General features: G+C 36.2%; 1 protein-coding gene across 3 annotated transcripts in view; it reads left to right on the plus strand.

Moving 5' to 3' along the window:
* tafa1b (TAFA chemokine like family member 1b) overlaps positions 1-14413 on the plus strand; it is a 129807-nt gene that overhangs the window by 91171 nt on the left and 24223 nt on the right. The gene's annotated exons all lie outside the window — the stretch shown is intronic.

Raw genomic sequence — 14413 nt, forward strand, 5'->3', positions numbered from 1 at the left:
TTAAACAGTTATATTATGAATTACTGATCATGAAAAATAATAATAATACCAAATATATTGTATAAATTTTAGAATTTTATTTCAAACCAGCTGTCTTTTTTAAAAATATATACAAATACAATATAAATTTGTATTAGTAATACTTTGTATTAATAAATGTGTATTAAAATATAAAGACTATACTCTATTGTTCAGAGGTTTGGGATTTTATTCAGCGAGAATGCATAAAACTAAAGTTTGTCTATCACATAAATGCTTTCTTTTAAACTTTCTGATTACCAAAAAATACAATCCTGAAAAATGTATCAATGTTCCCAGTAATTCAGTATTTAATATTAAATAAATGCAACATCTTGCTGAGCATTAGACACTTCTAGTCTTACCCCAAACTTTTGAATGGTAGATTAGAATTAATAAATAATATAAATGTAAAGTAGTGCTGATCTGCCTACAAAAACATAAAAAAATAAAAATAAAAAGCAGCTTTGACAATACTCAAACTCAAAAGCAAAGGATTGTATTTTTATCTGAAAGTGCACTTTATATAAAAGCAAACATCTGGAACATCAATAACCGCAGTACAGAGCAGTGTATTCCACTGAAGGTGCTGCAGAAGACATTAAAGATTTTCAGTCAGCATGGATTTGAAATAAAGCAATATCTAACAAGTGCTGTTTAGATGAATTGATGGTAGATTTAGTTTATAAACAACCGTCGTAGACGAAATACAATATAGGTGCTAGAAACGTAGTAATGTAGCTCAAATATGGATTGTGACTTCTTATTTGTATGAATCTCACAGACAGACAACTTAAGGCAGTCACCTTTTTCAAGACAAAGGACATACACATGCTTAACATTAACATGCAGGCCAAATCCAGTCACACTTTGATGTGTAGCCGCATGATTTCACAGTCTGCATTGACAGCACAAATCAAATTTAAAGGCGTGTTGCCCAGGCAGATTAGAAAAGCAGCGTCCACATTTAATCTCTGCCGAGGTGGCTGTGTTGCTATTAAAATGGCCGAAAATGAAACGCCTCAGGTTGACTGTGGGAATCGGTTATTTGTCAGCACGGTTGTCGGCAGTAAACAAACTTTCTCTGTCATTTTTTCCTTCTTTTCTGTCTCACTCTGTAGAGATGACATGCTTATTTAAACGGAAAGACAGATCAAATTACAGAAAAAACATGTTTGGCTGATACGCACCATGCAACAATTATTCTTTGATATTTGACTGATAATTATATCTCATCAACAGCCACATCTTTCCTTTAAGATCAGATGGTAAAAGTTCATTTTAACGGACACGTACATGGTTTCAGTCTACTTCATCGATGGTTCTACATTACCTAATTAATTTCCTTTCTTCCCGTCTCCATGTTTTTTGGAATTGAAAATGACCTCCAAGGTCTAAGATTATGTAACGAATAATTGAAATGTGACAGTTAATAGCCTATTAATATACTCTGACCTTCAAATCTTTTTGTGAGTCTTGTCATTGTCAGATGATAATGCATGGTTTGATTAGTAGACTAAATCCTCCCATTTCCTTTTAAAGCTCAGCAATTGATTATATTTTTTTTTCAGCAAAGTCACTGACTGATAAATCATTGTTTACTGAGTAAGGTTTATGTAATGGCGCTATGCGTGAATTTGGATCTTTTTTTGGTTGATGGGGAAGCTCATCTGTGGATCAATCTGTATTGCTTCACTGTTTCTGTTTCTTTTTTGGATCATGACTATTATACTTTTAAAATAATGTAATTTCTGAGTGCACTGACATAGAATAGATTTTGTTTTACGGCCACTGTGACTTTTGCCCCTCATTTAATTTATTGTACACTGTTTTCCTTCTGTTTGTTAGCTTTCATTTATTTTCTGTGTTCTAAACTAAATTACAGTCGGAGAGATTCCATATTTCAGGATTTCTTCCACCCACATGATAACAAATATAGAGCTCCTGTTATTGAGTGTTTGTTCTGTTCACGCTTCACGTTCTCTTTAGACAATGCAGGAGGGGAAAAAACCTGAACACAAAAAAAATATAGATTTTTTGCAAATATTTAGAAAGTTTTGACATCTATATTTTCAGACAGTCCACACAGAAAATCTTAATGTTTGAACCCCATTGACTTTCAGTGTATGGACAAAAAAATATTTTTTAAATAAGTATCGTTTGCATTTATATAAAAAAATAAACTTTCACATCTCACGAATAAACAAATACACAATAGTCAAGCTAAAAAGTTCAACATTATAAATATATGGATGAATTATGCCTTTGTTGAAAAATAAATAAATAAATAACTTAAACCTTTTCGAACATATCAGTCAAAATGCATATTTTCATACTGCAGTGGTTGATTGATCCGAAGTGATGGATGCAAGATTTCATGGCAAACAAGGAGAAGCTTAAGAGAGCCATATATGAGGATGGTTTTAGTAATATGATAAACCCATGCTTGGCAACGTCCCCCACTCCCCCACCATAAAACACAAGTACGAATGTCACAAGCAATTACACACAAAGCATGACAAATCTGTGTTATCATGAATAGCTGTGTAATGACACTAGCATTGATGCCTAGCGGGCACTCAGAAGACGATTGTAGAGACTCAACAACATGAGTGAAACCAGTCCTGTAAAAAATGCTCCGAAAAGGCTTCGAAAACAAACAACATGCAAAACAACTGGCAGAATAAATTGGAGCTTACGGACTTCGCTGGAAAATGGAGGCCTGTTATGCAAACTCATGCATGACCCCAATGTGCCATTGTAATGGAGAAAAGGATTTTTTACACGGCGCTGCGTCTCTCTCTCTCTTTCTCGCTGTCTGTATCTGTCTATCTATTTCTCTCTCTAGACACATACAATGATTTTAGCATGCATGCATAATTCGGAGCAGATAAGTGGCAACTGAAGCATTATGCCTATTAATAAATGAACAGCGTGTGAGATGCCAGAAGCTCAGTGACGGGAACATGAACAGCACAAGGCTAAAGCAATAGAAATCTGTGAAAAACTGCATAGCAGATAGAAACTGCTATTAGAAAGTGTTATGAGCAGATGTTTAGGCCTTCACTCTTAAAAATAACCATTAATGCAAGTGAGTGTTGTTCCATTGTTCAATGGTTTTCGAAAGTTTGGACTGTTTTTGTCTGACATTTAAAGTTAATGTGTTGCTGTAATTTTATTCGATGTCAACATTACTTCTCATATCCCAACTTAATGTTGATAGACAACTATGAACCATAAATTGATCTGGATATTAAGTTTGCAGCGAATGTCAAAACTCAAATGTCAACAATTTCACACCATGATAGGATTCTAAATAATGTGTATTATATTATACCAACAATTAAGATTTATAGCACACTGATTGGCTGTCTTCAGTAATTTGCGCTCGATTCGCGAGCACAAATTTTAGCACTTCCATTCCATCGTCGTCAATAGGTCAATAGGTTTTTGGTTAAATCCCCTATAATAAGGTCTGTGGTTCACACAAGCTCAAGATACTTTATTCTACGATATAAAACACAGCAGTTATACCCCCCTCGTGATTTTTTTAAAGCTGTTACTTTTCTTAAAAAAGACGGTTGCTACAGTAAATGGGACTCTGGGTTGCTCTGGGTTCGTACCTTAAGTTAAACTCATATGATTATTCCATGTAAACACCACATTTACCGGCTTAGCCACGGTGAAAATTACAAGATGCATAGTGCTTAAAGCAACATTAAAGTTAAATGTTTATGGCCACAAGCAGCTGTTAGAAAACATATAGACTGAGGATTTTCTTGAAGCGAGGATAAAATAACTATTTGTGTACCCATCCTAACAAAACGATAGCTGAAATGTGGTACTTCAGTTTAATGTTACCCTATGTAAAAACTTGCTCACTCTGTTTTTATTTAATAGATTAAATGCACTAGACTTTTATTGAACAGTATGTAGATGCACGTTTCTAATTAAAATATTTAGAGTATATGTAGGGGCATATTTTTGCAAATGTTGACATGCATATTTAAAATGTATTCATTCTGCCGTGGTTGTTTTTGTTTTTGCATTGAGCAGTTATTCTCATTATGTGTGGTCAGAATGGTCTGGAGGGGAATTCACAATTATTGATAATGTTGTTTATTTGCTAGCACTGTCTGCGTTGTTTTAGCACTTGATTTATTGAAGGATTTATGTAAAATATGTATCGGCATTATGAGCATGCATGCTGTTTGTTTAGTGCTGAACGTCATTTGCACGGCGCTGTTCCTCATCTTGTGGGTCAGTTTCGAGTCCTCTGCAGTTCTTTACAGCAGATGTCTAAAATAAATTCTAAAAAAGATCTGTGAATGTTGTGGTCCCATTTAGAGTAACAGGCATCCCATAATGCACCATCAGCTCTTGACCTCAGTGTAACCTCACCAATGTAAATATGAGGTTTGGTGCACACCTCTCTCTTTAGTTGTGCGATCATAATTTTTTTTTCTTCTTTTCTACAGTTTTCTTAATAAGGCCTTTTGCAGGAGTCCCAGCAGGCTGTGGTTATTTCATGCTAGTGTTAGTATTGATAGTAACTTCTGGTGCTGGCGGCTCTGTAAGACAGCTATTTTGTGACACTCATTAAGGATTGATAGAGCCCATTTATTTTGGTGTAATTACCAGTTCCATTACTTTTTATGACTAGTCTGGATGCAGCAGGAGCTGTGGGTGCACAAGGCATTTTTTGAGAGCTCAGTAAGCTGGCACAACCAGGCTATTGGTGGAAACAATGTGATATTTATGAAAAGATAAGATAAAAAGTGGAAGGCAAAGATATTGTACGTATTTTGTATATACCAATTTGTACGAATTTCACAAGGTGGCTAATTCATACAAATTTGTGTGTGACCTCACTTGTACGATTTTGTATGATTTGTCTAGACCCCAGTTTGGGGGTGGGGGGGTATGGTTAGGGTTAGGTCATTTGTACTAATTCATACAAACTTGAGAAATACCTATGATTTCACAAAAAACCATATGTCGTATGAATTTGGACACATTATCCACCTCAAAAAAATTTTGGGATTTCCTCCCATACAAGCTGTCGGCACTACAAGTAGGGAAAGTGAGAGATAGATTGGTGTGTGTACACGTAAATAAACAGGCCAGACTTGTGTAGCTCAGCTGCGATGAGGTCATTGACTCCGTCTGAAATATACCCAGGTACTCGGCACTCTCTTATTCTGTTTGCTTCGGGCTATGTTTGAATGTGTGTGTGTGTCTGTCTGATCTGAGCACCCACCGGCGCATGTGTCCACTGGCTGGTGTGTATTTACTTGTATGTGTTTGCTTGTTTCACCTCTCAAGGGAGGCAGACCTCAGCTGCAGGGGATTCTGGGTATGTATGCTAAAAGGAGGTCACTGACGTTCATATGAGTCTGTGAGCGAGTGTATAAACTAAAACCACAGATATTCTACAGCTATTGGAAATTCAGGGAAATGGCTGCATGTCATGTTCGCTCGCATGAACCATTTGTTCCTTCAAGCTATCCTGAATTGTGGAAATGCTCTGAGACAGACGATAAATTTGTAGCAGGACCGTGAACCGTGTTAAGCTTCAAACTGCCTTTTCTAACGCATTTACCAATGGGTCCTTCAGCTATTCATGCATGTTGATGTTGACTCAGAGTCTATGCTGAGTCACTCCTGTGGCCCACGGTTCTGAGGAGCTACTTGAGAAATACTGGCCTGTGAATGTGGGACGTGCGCCACATTATATTACAGACAGGAATGTATTTTTGCGCCTTTGGTAGAAACAGACAGGTGTGGTGTCAAACTTCTTTGGCATATGATCTAGGGCACGGTAATTTGGAGAAAACTCACATCATGCATTCAGATTTTTGGGTTCTTTCAACTACTGTCTTAAAAGTATTTTAGTTCATCTTTAAGTATTGACTTTAAAAGCCTTTAAGTAACTGTTTTGTTCTGCCGACATTAATTGGTTCATTCAATGCAAAATATCTAATTCAGACAATAAATTCATATTCAAATTCACTGAAGAACCACAAATTTTATCAGTATTATTATTATAGTTACTGTTGTTGTTGTTGTTATTATCTAAGATATAAAAGGTTGTTTTGTACTCAGATATGTAAAGAATAAGCTCTTAACATCATAATAACAATAATGGCAAAACAACAACAAAAGTTTACGCAAAAGTTCAACAACAAAACTAATCCTGCATAATTTAATCATGCTGCAATGCATACTGGGAACTCAGAAACCTTTCATATTTTAGCAATATTGTTAAATGTAAAATTATTTATTCAGAAAGCTCTGTTTGACTAATTGGGACAACATTGTAGGGAATTCTGATTGTCAGATTTCGAATGATTCATATTTTTTTTGTATTTGTGACTTAAAAAGTCCCATAACTGCTTTATTTACTGTGCAGTTTTGTCTGAGCTTGACTGCTTTTGACAAGTGTGCGCATTTTTGTTTGCTATTGTGCACAGGATGAGATGACAAAACAACAAGCGTTTATTTGCAACATGCAGTGATAAATTTGTAACACTTTAACTCCCAGTGCAATAATAAATGTTAGGCTCATAATATGCAGACGCCGTCGTATTGTTCTGTTTTGGAAATATCCCTCCAAGAGCTCTCAGATTGAATGATTTGTGTTTACACATAATCTTCCCGCCAATGTGAGCTATAAGATTGCTCCAGACAACTCCGCATTCGGTCTTTGTGCCATTCACGCTTCATTTCCCAGCACATTTAAAAAAAAAAATATGTCATGGGAGCAAAATTAATGTCAGCCCAGAGGGAGTAACATGTCGAGAGTTATCTTATGATTCCACCGAGCTCACAAAAGGCTTTTGGCTGCGTTTTAAGCTGCGAGAAATGCAGAGTTGGAATTCAGATCGGTGTTTTCAAGATGAGAAGTTAAGTTTCGACTGCCAGCCTTGAAAGCTGGAGCTATTAAACATAAATGCATTATAACAGCTGGTTCATATTCCCTTTGATGAAGCATGTTGTAGGGAGATGTGTTGCTGATTTTAATTTCTGATGCTAATCAATAAGAGAAGCCTCTGAGTGCATTATTGAAACAGACTGAGCTGGTTTTACTGAAAGGAATGGAAATACATTATGAAACGGTACTTCTGACCTAGAAATATCTGACTTAAGAACAGATTATCTCAGCCATAATTATATCCGGTCATTGTTTGACATATAATTGCCTAATATAAACTGCATATAAATTATATGGAGTTTTATTAAACTATCAATATATTTAAATTAATATTTGTTTAAATAAATATAGCCAGAAATGTAATGCTGAAAAAATACACAAAAGTATATATTTATATGCAGTATTTATACAGTAAGTGTTTATATTTATATATTTAATATCTATATATTTACATGAAATGCATTATTTTTTATATAAATATATAGAGAGAAAGAGAGGAAAGTGATGCTAAATTATATACACATACACACATTATATTTACCATAATAAATACCTTTTGGGATTAATAAGCATTTTTTATGTATTTTTAGTTTCACTATCAACCTTTTTGAGAATTCACAGAAACAAATAAACAAATGATTATAATTACTTTTCATTCTTGGATCCAGACTGATGGAATACTTCCATTTATCTTGTTCTTGTTGATTTGTTTGTTTAGTTTGAGCACAGGTCCCTTCTGGGTTCTGACTGGCAAGAGAGAAAGAATTTGTTGAAGATTAAATAGTTTGCAAACTTCAGAAAATATGAGCATTTATAGCTTGCTTTCCTCTAGGCTGCGCTGTAATTAAGCCATGTTTGATGGAAACTGTGAATTAGTCTGGGTTAGCTGCACTGTTGTGTGCTTTGCCTGTGCAGTACATTAGAGTTTAACGTGTGCCATTTGAGAATGAGTGCATCTCCACACTAGAGTAATTTCCAATCAGAGCATCTTCTCTCCGGCTCTGTCAAGCCCCTCCTCTCTTGAACTCTAAACATTAAGAGCCCTATCATGAACGCTGTTAATCCTGGGATGGATATGAGACTCAGGGAATTGTCCTTGTTAAAAATCACAGGTGTGCATGCTGCATCGGATTGTCAGGTATGACACTCTGTATTCCCGTCACTGCAAGGTGAAAACGAGTCAAAAGAACATTCACACGTCTTTTTCTGTTATCGAGCTTTTCATGTATTTTTCTTGTTATCACTGAACCACACCAGCTTAAAAATGATATATAGTATTATTACAGGAGAATGTCATGTACTAATAACTTGGATTTAATGTACATATTTGTATAAGATGTTTCTAGTAGAGACCAGGATGCATTTATTAGAAAAACATTATTTATTTTTATTTATTTTGGTGTGTAAAATTTATTTAGAAAATAGACTATTATTATTAAATGGAATAAAGAGTGGCAACTAGTCCCAGTCTTACTTTTGAGGTTGGCTATTAATAGTTATGGATCATAATGTTTTACACTCTCTTTATTTGTTACGGTCTGTATCCACATACATAAATAAACATCATGTGGGCAGCAAGAGGAAGTTTCTTGGAGTAAAGTGTGTCAGAGCTGTTTTACTCTGAACCCTTTGCTCCACTGCTCGATTCCACACTCCTTCATTACCAAACTTTTAATTAGCCTTTGACTCACCAAAAACACTAAAGCATTGATTCTCTTAAAGGTAATCTCTATGTGCGCTACTGTAATGACCTCAGGTCTAGAAAGGCCTGATGGGAGAATGGCAAGAGTTGCTCTGATTGATGTGACCCACCCCTAACATAACCTCAGGGGAGAGAGAGAGAGAGAAAGCGAAAGAGAAACAAGAAACAAGTTAATTTTACTGGTAACAAGCTTTTAAAAATTTACTTAAAGGAATAATTCACCCAAAATGAAAATTTGCTTAAAATGTATTCACAACTAGACTAGTTTGTTTGTTCATCGGAACAGATTTGTAAAAATGTAACATTACATCACTTTTACTACCATAAATCCTCTGCAGTGAATGTGTGCCGTCAGAATGAGAGTGCAAACAGCTGATAAAAAACATAAATAATCCACAAGTAATCCACACGACTCCAGTCCATCAATTAAAGTCTTGTGAAAAGCTGTGTTTGTAAAATTTTAACTTCAAAACATTGCTCCCAGCTAAAATAAAAGTCCTCTATCCATAATATTGCTTTCTACAGTGAAAGAGTAATCTCATCTGATTCAGTAGAGAAATATGCACAAATTAAGCACAAGTGAAAATAAACTGCTGTAAACAAACATATCGGTAGATTTTTATGAGAGAGGACAACAGGGGATGAAGTTTTTGGAAGAAGCGTAATTATGGAGTATAGCCAGGTGTTTTTGCCAGAAGAAATAATTTAAAATTTAAAGAAATTGTTTTCCAAAAACACACAGATTTTCACATTTTTCATTTGTGAACTATTCTTTTAAATCAGTAAACCATTACACCACTTTGTATTTTATATATATATATATATATATATATATATATATATATATATATATATATATATATTTATAAAATACATTTTTTACTTATTTATTTATACTTTTTTTGATGCAGTGAAAGTCAGTGGGGTCCAGTGTGTCCAAAAATAATTCTTCAAATATGTTCTTTTTTTTGGTGTGACCTATCTCTCAAAATCTCTTTCATGAGGCTGCCCATACTCTCTTTCACACACAGGTAATGGAGTAGTGATTACCTGTAGCTAACTGAAACATGGTGTGAATGAGTTTAGCCTCAGCAGCAGGGCTGGAATGGCCATTTGTCCTCTAAGAAACTCTGCATTACACTAGCTCACCGTCCGGAGGTATCATTACCCCGCTCTCACTCTGAGCACAGATGGTGCCACTGCCAGTGCAGGATGGTTTAATGTTCACCTGTCTGATGGCTGTGCAAAAAGCTGCTTCTCTGGCCTCACTCTTGATCTTTCACCATCACACACATACAGATTAAACCAGCAAACACAACCGCACACACACACGTCTGCTGCCACAAGATGTAAAAAGCATTAAATCCCGATGAAAGACTGCTAAACCATTATTAGCTTCCATTAGACTCACCTCAAGTCATTACAGTCAGACTCAATGAGATGCCATGTGAGAAAATAGCCCTTTCAGTGTCACATGGTTTGTGATTTCAGCCAGCGACGTGCACATAAAACAGATATACTGAACGTTTTTTTTATTATCACTTGATAAATGTGCTCTGTAAATGTTCTTTGCAGTCTGATTTATCTCTGGGCAAGTGCAAGATTAATAACAGAAACCGTTTTGGACAAGGAGAGATTTGAGGGCCAGTTGTTTAGATCAAGATGCTGAAATGTGGTAACACGTTAAACATATGCCAAACGCTTCTGTATACATTGGGACAATCAATCCTAAAGTAGCACAAATCGATTCAATGTTTCATCTAGACCCAGTTACCCCAGTCTTGCCCAAGCAAGTTTGATCAGTGACCTACTGTATAAATGTAATTGTATCTTTATTATTTTATACTCCTATTTTATTTTGAATAGCCTGTTTGTTTTATATTCTTTTGTTTGGAAATTTTTGTTTATTTTTCTATTTCATATTCCTATTTGTTGTATACTTCATTTCTATGTAGTAGACTTTATTTTCTTATTTAGTGTTGTTATAATTCTTTATATGCATTTAGATAAAACTTTTTATGTACATTTTGCAGTAACACAAGCAAGAATGTTTTATTTACCTTTGAAATGTCATCCATTCTCAGTTTTTTCCTATTTTATATTCCTATTTTATGTAGTCAATTTTATTTGTATATTTTATTCCAAGTTATATTTATATCATATACTTTTATTTCACTTTCATTTAGAAAGTGTGCCTTTTCTGTAAGCCACGGAAAGATATATTTTTTTTTATTTTAATTTGTATTTCTATTTTGGTTTATGCTTAATTCTAAAAAAATTTCTTAATTTTTCCTATCATTTAAAAAGTGTTATGCTATTTTTGTAAATCACTAAAATATTTAGTTAATTTTTCTGTTGCATAACCCCTTTTTGTTACTCTTGTATAAGATTTTTGTTACTTTTGTGTCACTGCGCTTCTTCTTTAAGCCACTGAAACATATTTGTTATTTTTTTTTATTTCATTTTCCTGTTTTCAGTTTAGATTTTTTTTTTCATTTAGAAAGTGACATTATGCTTTTTCTTTAAGCTACTGTTTTGTTTAATGTTTTTATTGTTGTATTTATATTTGTGTTGTAACCTATTATATTATGTCTTTTCTCTAATCCACTGAATTAAATAAAAAAATGATGTTATGTTTATGCTCATATTTTGTGTTTTATATAGTGCAACGTATGTCAGTGTCATGGCCTAACTTCTATAGGTTAAAGAAGAGCTTTTTAGTTCAGGTCATGTATAGAAAAGGCTTGTTCTGTGCTTGGGTTCTGGATGTTCTTTCACTGTTCCTAAAATTATAGAACACACTCATTGGTTCATAGGAATTTCGATTCAGAAACACATCCTACTTTAAGTGCTTTGACGTGTGGTGTTGATGCTGATTCTGGGTTGAATTGCGGTGGTGGTTATCTCGACAGTTTAAGCAGTTTGGTGTGTTTAAGGCTTGTTATACTCTTCCTTTGCTCTCAAATACTTATGGCTGAGAAGAAGCTAAAACGGAAAATTACCTCCAGCATGTAAATGCTTTGTCAGAATATCATGCAGATATTAACGGCCATTTGTTTGTGAATGTTGTAGTGGTCCACAGTTTTTCATTTTGTGTGTCAGCTCGTGCTCTGAACACTCAAAATCCAAGATGAAAACATTCATCAATGAACTACAGCATGGATTTTAAAGCTTTCAGTATAGGACAGAGCCATAAAGAATGGACAAGCCATTCCCATCTTCATGGAACTCCACGTTCCACAATAATGTCTAGGATTGAATTGCTGCTGTATTAGACGTCCACCTCCTAAAAAAACACCACGGGGAGCTATGATTCACTATGACTGAACGAGTATGGGAATCTCATCCAGAAAACGGCCTTAGAAAGGAGGAATTCTGAAATAGTAAAGTACTAAAAGCAGTCGATAAAGACATTACATGCCGTTAACAGGGGTTAAATGGAATCCAGAGGGATTTGTGAAGGTGTTTTGTGGTTTCGAGTTCTCCTGTGAATGCTGGGATATTATCAAGTTTATGAAGAGCACAGCAGTAATAGGTCCAGAGTGAGCTGTCATGAATAGCATGAATGGTGTTTTGAGCGTAATCCTGTCAGTGTGTTGGGTTTGATGTTTTAATGCGGGGTCAAAACTAGACGTACGTGTTGCCGAACACGCACGGACAAATGGATGCCTCCAGCTCAAACATGAGGACAGATAATAGCACAGCAATGGCCATCAGGCCTAGCACTGTTCGTTTTCCACTGCTCCCTCAATCCCTGAAGCAAGGTCTTGAAAAAAGATTTGAGGTTCAGAGAGATCAAGCATGAAGACACTGTAATTTCCTCTTTCTCTAGTATTGATTTAAAATTGTCTCACAACTGTATTGGCCAATACCAATTACATTTAATAATGTCTAACAACGGTTGATGTATATCTAAAATGCTTCCACCAATACTGACAAAAAAAGAATTTATCAGCCGGTAAGCAACACTGACTGTCGAAACGGTGGGGAATGGGGCACTCCTCCTCATTTTTCTTCTTCGTATGATCTCACACCAGTCAGTATGGTATGGGGCAATTTCTCTGGTATGTCCTCGAATGAGCTCTGGTGTAATTGAGGGATGTGGGAGCGGACGGGTGGACAGCTGTCAGGGGAAGATAAAGAGGGTTTCCATGGGTGTTGGGGAAAGGGGAGCATCTGATGGAGGGCTTCGCTGCAGCAACCCCACTGGCTGAATTACCTGGCCGCTTTATAATTGTGTGAGAGGGGCACTTCCAACAGCTCTGTCATTACTCAACCGACCGGCCCGGCCCGTCCCAGCGAGGGAGCTGCCTGCCTCCTTCCCTCCCTCTTGCCTGCACTCCTGTCCTCCTCTGTTCCCTTGTTCTTTCCTGTCTTGGGGTTGGTGCAGAGCTGTGAGCCCGCTGTTCGAGGGGGAAACCATTACCTCTCATCAATCCCCCAGCTCTCCTCAGGGTGCTCTCTATTGTTATGGTGACCCACTAGTAGCTTTTTGCGCATTCTGGTCTGTTCCCTTTCTTTTTTTCCCCTCTTTTTGTCACAATGGGGTCCACTTTGCTGCAGCACATATCATGTAGCTCCAGATATCCTGTAAAGTGTGTGTGTTAAAGGGCAGGGAGTATGATAATGACTGTGAGGACTTCATAATTGCACTGTCTCAAGGCCTTTTATCAAGAATGAGTCTTGCCTATTTAGTCACATCAATGTCATACAGTGCTATATGTCTCCACTTTGTCTAAACCATGACTGCACCCTCCATATAAAAGCCCTTGCTTACATCACACAAGGGTAAAAGGCTTGTCATTTAGATAAGATCATCAAAATTCTTCAAGGGTGATTTGCAATGCAAAGAAAAGAAAGAATACATGGTAATTACACAGAAAGCCTAGCAGTAAGAGTCTGCAGAAGAGCCTATAATTTTCTCTTTAGAGGCTTTTTACAAGGGCCATTTGCTCTAATGCTTATTTAACTGATGACTTTGGAAGTTAATCTAATTAAGGAGCTGTGGCTTCCATTTTTTTATTTGATTGCCTTTTTCCCCTCATGGATTTAAGTAAATATGTCTAAAACACACACACTCTCCAAAATCCTTTTTCTGATTGCATAAAATTATCTTGATATTTGTGGAAAATATGTTCTGTGTTCCCATCTAATTTTTTGATATTTCCCCCTCGCGTGTCTGTCTTTTTTATGTAATTGTTGAAAAGAAGCTGTATCTTATTGATAATTACTGGTTGATTATCAACAAGGGCTAAAAATATAATAAATATAAATATAAATTAAATTAATTGTGTTTGTTGCTTGTATAGTTTCATTTATTCAATATTTGAAATGGTATATGGTACTTTAATGTGTTGGGGCAATGAAACGTTTAGCTTAGCCTGAGCTTCTTAATTGAAGTGAAGTGAAGTGAAGTGAAGTGAAGTGACATTCAGCCAAGTATGGTGACCCATACTCAGAATTTGTGCTCTGCATTTAACCCATCCGAAATGCACACACACAGAGCAGTGAACACAAACACACACACTGTGAGCACACACCCGGAGCAGTGGGCAGCCATTTATGCTGCGGCGCCCGGGGAGCAGTTGGGGGTTCGATGCCTTGCTCAAGGGCACCTAAGTCGTGGTATTGAAGGTGGAGAGAGAGCTGTTCATGCACTCCCCCCACCCACAATTCCGTCCGGCCCGAGACTAGAACACACAACCCTTCGATTGGGAGTCCAACCCTCTAACCATTAGGCCACGACTTCCCCTAAAAAA

Source organism: Carassius auratus, chromosome 11 (assembly GCF_003368295.1).
Source record: "Carassius auratus strain Wakin chromosome 11, ASM336829v1, whole genome shotgun sequence".
NCBI lineage: Eukaryota > Metazoa > Chordata > Actinopteri > Cypriniformes > Cyprinidae > Carassius > Carassius auratus.